Consider the following 8,917-nt stretch of genomic DNA (forward strand, 5'->3'; position numbering starts at 1 on the left):
CAGGGAAACTGACACCAAACTCTCTACGGACCAAAGATATACACCCCAGGAAATCCATATTCATCTCAAAGCCACACTTCTATCCCTATGAACCTCAGCAGACTAGACCATGTTGTCACTTGTGGACACAATTGACACTGATTAAGACAAAAGAAATTGCTCAGAGACTACACTCCTGGGCACACCTAGAAGGAAAGCCTAAGCAACAAGCCAAGGGATACCCTGCATTGCAGCTGAAGCATAAACTCTTTTCCAATAAACCTACTCCATAAAGTGTCGCTCCCCCTCTTCGTGGAAGAACGACACTAAACCCTGCCTAGGCTTCATATCCGAGTCACGGCACCATTATGTCGCTCCCCGTCTTCGTGGAGGAACGACACAGGACCCTGCGTTGTTCTTTTGTCTGCTCGGCCCTCCCCGGGTTTGCTGCTGGTTCTTCCCGGGTTGGCTACCGACCCTTCCACCTCCGTGGAAGGGCGGTTCCCCCTAGCCACTTTCCCCACTTCCGCGGGGGAGCGCCACACCGCCGGCCGGCTCTCTCGGGGGCTGCTCAGGTGTTCCTTCAGATAGATGCTCCTCTTAGATGTTCCTCCTGCATGTTGTCTCTCTCCTCCTTTATAGTCCTCTTCCACCAATCCCAACTCTGCTACCCACACACTGAGCATGCTGCTCTCCTCCAATCAGGAGCAGGTCCTACAGTTTATTGGTTGAACTGGAGGCAGCTGTGTAGAAGCTGTTTCTCCCTTCTCAGCGCCATATTGTGGGAGAGCAGATGCATAGAATAAGTCTTAATTCCAGTAACTTAGTCCAGTCCGAGTTGCTCCCCACAATAAAGAAAAAGAGATGATTACACCAGATGTGCAAACATCAACATGGGGACACAGGTGACATGAAGATACAAGGTAGCCTGACTACTCCAAAAGAATACAATAACCCTCCAGAATGAGACCCTGAACTGAAGGAAATCTATGAAATGACAGACAGAATTCAAAATAATGATTATAAGGAAATTCAATGAGATGCAAGAGAATACAGATAGATTAAAGAAATGAGAAAAACAATGAGTGACATGAATAAAAATATCACTAATGAGATAGAACTCATTAAGAAGAACCAATTAGAAATTTTGGAGATGAAATCCTCAATCCTTGAAATAAAAATATGACTGCAAGCTTTAACAACAGAATAGACAAAGTAGAGGAAAGAATTTCTGACTCAGAGGACAAGACTTTGAGAATAACCCAATCAAACAAAAATAAGAGAAAAATTAAAAGGAATGAAGAAAGTTAATGTGAAATGTGGGACACCATTAAATCACCAAATATTTGTAACATCGGTATTCCTCTAGGGAAGAAAAGGAAGAAGGTATTTAGAACCTGCTGAGAAATAATAGTTGAAAATTAGTGTATTGCACTCAACAGTCAAAAGTTAAAGACAGTGAAAGACTCGTAAAGACAGTAAGAGACAAGTACTAAATTACGTGTAAAGGAAAATCAATCAGATTAACATCAGACTTTTCAGTGGAAACCCTACAGGCCAGAAGAGAGTGGGAAGATATATTCAAGGTTTTAAAAGAAAAAAAAAAAAAAAAACTTCCAACCAAGAATTTTATATCCAGGGAAGATATCCTTTAAAATTGAAGGAGAAGGACCTGCACTGTGTCTTACCTGGTAAAGCCACCACCTGCAGTGCCAGTTTCCCGTATGGGCACCATTTCTAATCCTCTTTAGAGGATTGCTCCTCTTCCAATCCAGCTTTCTACTATGGCCTGGGAAAGCAGTGGAAGATGGCCCAAGTGCTTGGGCCCCTGGACCCACGTGGGAGACCTGGAAGAAGCTCCTGGTTCCTGATCCACCCAGCTCCAGCAATTGCAGCACATTTAGGGAGTAAACCAATGGATGGAACACCTCACTTTCTCTCTACCTCTGCCTCTGGCTTTCTATAATTTGGTCTTTCAAATAAACAAATCCTTGTTTAAAAAAAGAAAAAAGAAATATCTATTTAAAAAAGGGAAGGAGAAGTTAGATATTTCTCAGATAAGCAAAAACTGAGAGAATTTATCACCACCAGATAAGCCTTACAAGAAATTCTGAAGAGTACCCTGCATTAAAAGTAAATAGCATGATGGGGCTGGTGCCCTGGCTCAATAGGCTAATCCTCTGCCTGCGGCGCCAGCACCCCATATGGGCGCCAGGTTCTAGTCCCAGTTGCTCCTCTTCCAGTCCAGCTCTCTGCTGTGGCCCTGGAGTGCAGTAGAGGATGGCCCAGGTGCTTGCGCCCTGCACCCGCATGGAGACTGGGAGGAAGCACCTGGTTCCTAGTTTCGGATTGGCATAGTTCTGGCCGTGGCAGTCATTTGGGGGGTGAATCAATGGAAGGGAGACCTTTCTCTCTCTCTCTCTCTCTCTCTCTCTCTCTCACTAACTCTATGTGTCAAATAAATAAAAAAAAAAAAGTAAACAGCATGAAAACACATGACACCACCAAATTCACTAACACAGCAAGTAGAATCAGTATCCAGTCAACAAAATGACAGATTTTAGTTCTTAGCTATCAATGCTAATCTTGAATGTAAATGGATCAAATTCTCCAACCAAAAGACTTCAGTTGGCTGAATGCATAATAAATCAAGACTCCACTAAATGCTACCTACAAGAAACTCACCTCATAAACAAAGATACACAGACAATGAAAATAAAGGGATGGAAAAATACATTCTAGGCAAATGGACACCAAAAACAAGCAGGAGCAGCTGTCCTGAAATCAAACAGAGTTTAAATCAAAAACAGTCAAAAGAGACAATGAAGGGCATTGCATTTTGATAAAAGGTTCAATTCAGCAAGAAGACTTAACAATCATAAATATAAATTCACCCAGCACAAGACCACCCAGATACATATAGCAAATACTATTAGAGCTAATGGGAGAGATAGACTCCAACATAATAATAGTGGATGACTTCAACCCCTCCCCCCCAACAATGGACAGATCATCCAGACAGAAAATCAATAATGGCATATCAGAGTTGAAACATATTGAGCAAATAGATCCAACAGATATTTATAGGACATTTCACCCAACAGCTACACAATATCCATTCTTCTCATCAGCACATGGAATATTTTCTAGGGTAGACAGCATATTAGACCACAAATCAAGTTTTAGCACATTAAAAAAATGAAATTGTACCATGTGTCTTCTCAGACCATAAAGGAATAAAACAAGAAATCAACAACAAGAACAACATACATAAATACTTGGAAATTAAACAACATAATTCTGAATGATCAATGCATCATTGAAGAAATTGAAAAGGAAATCAAAAACTTTCTGGAAACAAATGAAAATTAAAAACAGAACATATCAATATCTGTGGGATAGAGTGGAAGTCATATTAAGAGGAAACTTTATAACATTAGGTGTTTATGTTAAAAAAGAGAAATGTCTCAAATTAAAGATGATACATCTTGAAGACTTAGAAAAACAAAAATAAACCAACACAAAATTAGCAGAAGGAGAGAAATAGTAGAAATCAGAGCAGAAATAAATGAAAGTGAAACTAAAAAATATAAAAGATCAGACTAACAAAGAAGGAAAGAAAAAAACTCAAATAAATAAGATTGGAGATAAAAATGAGACATTACAACTGACAACGCTGAAATACAAAGTTTCATAAGAAACTACTATGGAGAACTATATACTAATAAATTGGAAAATCTTGAAGAAATGGATAAATTCCTGGATATATACAACCTATCAAGATTAAATCAAAGGGATGTAAACAACCTAAACAGATTCATAACAAGCAATGACATTGAAGCAGTAATCAAAGTCTTCCATCAAGGAAAATTAAGTACCTGATGATTTTACTTTAGGTTTTTATAAAACATTGAAGGAGGAAATAACCCCAATATTCTTGAAACTATTCCAAAATATTGAACAGTAAGGAACTTTGCCAGACTCTTTGTATGAGGTGAGCATTACTGTGATAGCTACATCTAAGATATGACACAAAAAGAAAACTGTAGACCTATAATCTTAGTGAACATAGATGCAAAAATTCTCAACAAAATATAGGCAAATCAAATCCAAAACTAAATCAAAAAGATCATACATCAGGATCAAGTGGGATTTATACCATATTGAATGGTTTGACAGTCTCAAATCAATAAACATCATAAATCACATCAATAGAGTAAAGAACAAAAACCATATGGTTATCTCACTAGATGCAAAGAAACCACTTGATAATATTCAACAGCCCTTCATGATAAAAACTCTCCGTAAATTAGGTATAGAAGGAACATTCCTCAAAACAATAAAGGCTATATATGACAAATCAACAGTGAATATTATACTGAATTGTTAGGAAAATGGCACAGTTTTATCTATGGCACGATCTACACCCTGATTTACATCCTAAGCTCTAGCCCCTGCCGCCATTGCTGAAAGCCAGGTGACCACATGGCCCAACCACTGTTGTCAAGCTCCACCCTCATCCTAATGGGATTCACTGTTCCTGCCTCCCTGCCTGCCCTCGGGCAAAAAGTTTTAAAAGGACCTGTTCCTGAACACCTGGCTCTCTTGGCTCTTCTCTCCTGTTCTCTTGGCTCCTCTCATCTGCTCTCCTCCCCCCTCTCGTCTCTTTTCTCTCTCTTCTCTCCTCGCTAGCTCCTCTCCTCTGTGTTTCTCTCTTATACTCTCTTTCTCTCTCTTATCCTTTGTCCCTCCCCTCCAGTCTGCTGGGTTTTCCCCAATAAACCCTTTCCCTTACTCTGGTGTTTGGTGTGCTTTGTGACAGCTAACATGAATGGAGTAAAGCTAAAAGCATTTCCCTAAGATCTGTAACAAGACAAGATGTCTACTTTTGCCACTCTTATTCAAACAGTCCTGGAAGCTTTAGTGGGAGCAATTATAGAGGATAAAGAAATAAAGGGCATTAAAATTGGAAAAGAGGAAGTCGAGTTATCCATGATTGCAGATGACATGATATACATGGAAAAACCCAAACACTCCACAAAAAAAGCTGTTAGAATTGATAAACCAATTGAGAAAATTTGCAGATTACAAAATAAATACAAAACACTGTAGGTTTTTGTATGCAAATGATAAACTCATAGAGAAATTAAGAATCCCATACACAATAGCCACAAAAAAATCAAATACTTAGGAACATATTTAACCAAAAATTGAAAGATCTCTACAATGAAAATAAATTATCAAACATTGATGAAAGGGCACAAAAATGGAAAGATACACCTTACTAATGGATTGCAAGAATCAGTATCATTAAAATGTCTATCTTACCCAAAGCAATCTACAGATTCAATGTAATCCCTATCAAAATACTAATGATAATTTTTATTGAATTGGAAAAAAATCCTAAAATTCATATGGAATCACAAAAGACCCCAAACAGCCAAAGAAATCCTGAGCAAGAAAAATCAAGCTGGAGGTATGATAATATCTAACTTCAAAGCACATTACAAAACTACAGAAATTAAAATAGCACGGTACTGGCATAAAAGCTGATACATAGATAAGTAGAACAGAATAGGGATCCCAGAACTAATCCACATACATACACTCAATTGATTTTTGACAAAAGTGCTCAGACCATGCAGTGGAATAAGGACAACCTCTTCAACAAATGGTGCTGGCAGAACCGGATATATATTAAAATGAATGAAATTAGATCCCTACCTCTAACCATAGACAAAAATCAACTCAAGATAATCAAAGAACTAAATTTAAGACCAGAGATTATGTATGAAGTTATTGGAAGAAAACATAGGGAAACCAATCCAAGACAGTAGTGTAGGGGATGACTTCTTGGACAAGACACTCAAAGCACAGGCAAGAAAAGCAATACTAAACAAATGGAGCTATATCAAACTCAGAAACTTTTGCACAGAGAAGGAAATCATCAATAGAGTGAACAGCTTCAGCAGAATGGGAAAAAAAATATTTTCAACGTACTTATCCAACAAAGGATTAATATCCTGAGTATATCAGCAACTTTGCCAACAATAAAAAAAAAATAGTCAATCCAGTTAAGAAATGGGCAAAGGACTTCAATAGATAATTCTCAAAAGAAGAAATACAAATGGCCAACAAATATATGAAAAGATGCTTAACATCATTAGACTTTAGAGAAATGCAAATCAAAACCACAATGAGATTCCACCTCTCCCCTGTCAGAGTGGCTAAAACACAAAACAGAGAGAGTAACAACTGTCAATGAAGATGTGGACAAAGGGGAACAATTATACACTGTTGGTGATAATGTAAATTAGTGAAGCCACTGTTGAAAACAGTTTGGCGATTTCTTAAAACATCTAGAAGTAGACTTGCCATGTGATCCATCAGCCCCAGTACTTGGTATAAACCCAAAAGACATGAACACATTGTATCAAAGAGATACCCACACCATTATGTTCATAGCAACACTGTTCACAATAGCCAAAATTAGGAATCAACCAAGGTGTCCATCATCAGATGAATGGATAAATTAAATTTGGTATATATACACAATGGAATGTTATTCAATTAAAAAAGAGCTAAATTCTACCATTTGCAGTGAAATTGGTGCAACTGGAGGACACCAGGTTAAGGGAAATAATCCAGCCACAGAAAGACAAATACTGCATGTTCTTCCTTATATAGGGGAACTAAATTTAAAAATAAATAAATAAATAAATAAGTGAATAAATGCCAATGTGTACTAGTGCTGCAAATATAGTTTTGTAAAAATGTGTTTTATGCCTTTGTCAAACCAATTGTTAAGAATGTGATAGACCTATAGTTTTAGTGATCTGTGATTACTTCAAAGTTTACTATATATGGGTTAGATAGTCATTTTTCTATTCACTTATTGTTCTCTTTACATTTATTTTATTTATTTGAAAGACAGAGTGACAGAGAGAGGTAGAGACAGAGAGAGACAGAGGTCTTCTATCTGCTGGTTCACTCCCCAGATGGCCGCAACAGCCAGAGCTGCACAGATTCAAAGCCAGGAGCCAGGAGCTAGGAGCGTATTCCGGGTCTCCCACATGGGTGCAAGGGCCCAAGGACTTGGGCCATCTTGTACTGCTTTCCCAGGCCACAGCAGAGAGCTGGATGGGAAGAACAGCAGCTGGGACTAGAACCAGCGCCCATATGGGATGCTGGCGCTTCAGGCCAGGGCTTTAACCTGCTGCGCCACAGCACCGGCCCCTCACTTATTGTTTATAGCTGGAGTCTTTTTGCTTTTTACTGGATAAACTTCTTATTTGTTTAGATATTAAACCTTTTTACTGTAATGTACACTTAAAATACATTATCTCAAAAACAAGACAGAAGGGGAGGAGAAAGGAGAATGGGAGTAAGAAAGGGAAGAGGGAGAGGGCGGGGGGAGGGAATATCACTGTTTTTAGAATTATATCTACAAAGCATTTTGAATCTGTTAAAAACTAATTAAAATTTTTAAAAATTATCCAATTACGAGATAGGCAAAACTAAAGTGATGAGACACAATTGTGCTAAAGGATTTTAAGTTTCCTTTTAAAGCCCAGCATTTATGATTGCTTCTTCTATTATTTTATGACCTCTCAGGTCCCTTCTTATCAAAGTAACTCTGTATGTTTCATGAATTTTGTTATACAGACTAATAGAATTACTAGTTGACTCTCAGTGAGGCCTTGGGGAAGCTGTAGTCCACCATACCATGTGATCGTGGACATGAGATATTTTCCAGGGCCCTGAGTCATTGCATTTACATTTTTGCATCTTTGAAATGTTGTTAATTTTAAAATAGTCTATTTTAATTTATAACATGGTAACTATAGCAGATATAACAACACAAACCAAAGCACCTTTTAAGAGCTTCAATTTTGAGGGTGTGTGGGAGTTTGAAACATTTTCCTTGAAGTATTAATAGACTCAGGAACATAAATACTAAAATATCAAAAAGAGTACATTAGTGTACTCTTGTTCTGTCTTGAACCAAGCACATAAAAACTGCCTCTCCCCTGGGATTTTATGAAGACCAATTACATTGACAGGAACAATATCAAAACCAAAGAGAACACATAGAACAGGAATATGAATGATTACAAAAGCTTAAAAAATAATTTTTAGGTGATGAGGGTTAAATATAAGTAGTTTTTTTTTTAATGGGGACAGACCCCCCAATTCTTGTCTCAGCATGACAGAATTCAAAGCAGAGACATATATAAAGTGTAAGAAGGAGAGCAGGATTTATGTAAAAGAATAGTACACATTCAGGAACTAATGGTATAGCCTCTCTCCATCAGGAAAGAGTGGCTATTATTGTCCCTACCAAGGTTCAAATCATTGCTTTATCAGGTAAGGGGTGGTGCCCTCAGTGAATACATAAACAGGGCGGAGTGTGCTTGTGGCTCCAGCACAGTGGTGATCTCTGGGAAGGCGTCCTGTGTCTCCAGGTGGAGCTCAGCATGTACCTGGTCATCACGGTGTCTCACACATGATGGGGAAGTGGGTGTGCAGAGCCTGTTGCATGTTGGATTGTCATGGAAAAGTGTAGGACTGCAAGCGGTGAGGAGCTCCAGCGAGGACCCTGCTTGCCCTCTGTCAGCTCCTTCTCCCTCATCCAGCCCCCTGCCTAGGCAGTATCAGGTTGGGTTGGATACTTGCTTTCCTTCCAAGTCTCATTACCTACTTGCCATTTTTACCCCAAGGGGGTAGGGTCAGAGGCAAAGTACAAATATTCCATTCAGGAAACAGGTTGAGAACAACAACAGAGGCCTGTACTCTGGTGTAGCACGGTAATCCACTGCCTGTGATGCCAGCTTCCATGTGAGGACTGCGTCAGCTCCCATCTACTCCACTCTGATCCAGCTCTGTTCTAATGCTCCTGGGAAGGTAGCAGAAAACCACCAAGTCCTTGGGCCTTTGC

The sequence above is a fragment of the Oryctolagus cuniculus genome, chromosome 2, assembly GCF_964237555.1.
Source record: "Oryctolagus cuniculus chromosome 2, mOryCun1.1, whole genome shotgun sequence".
Lineage (NCBI taxonomy): Eukaryota > Metazoa > Chordata > Mammalia > Lagomorpha > Leporidae > Oryctolagus > Oryctolagus cuniculus.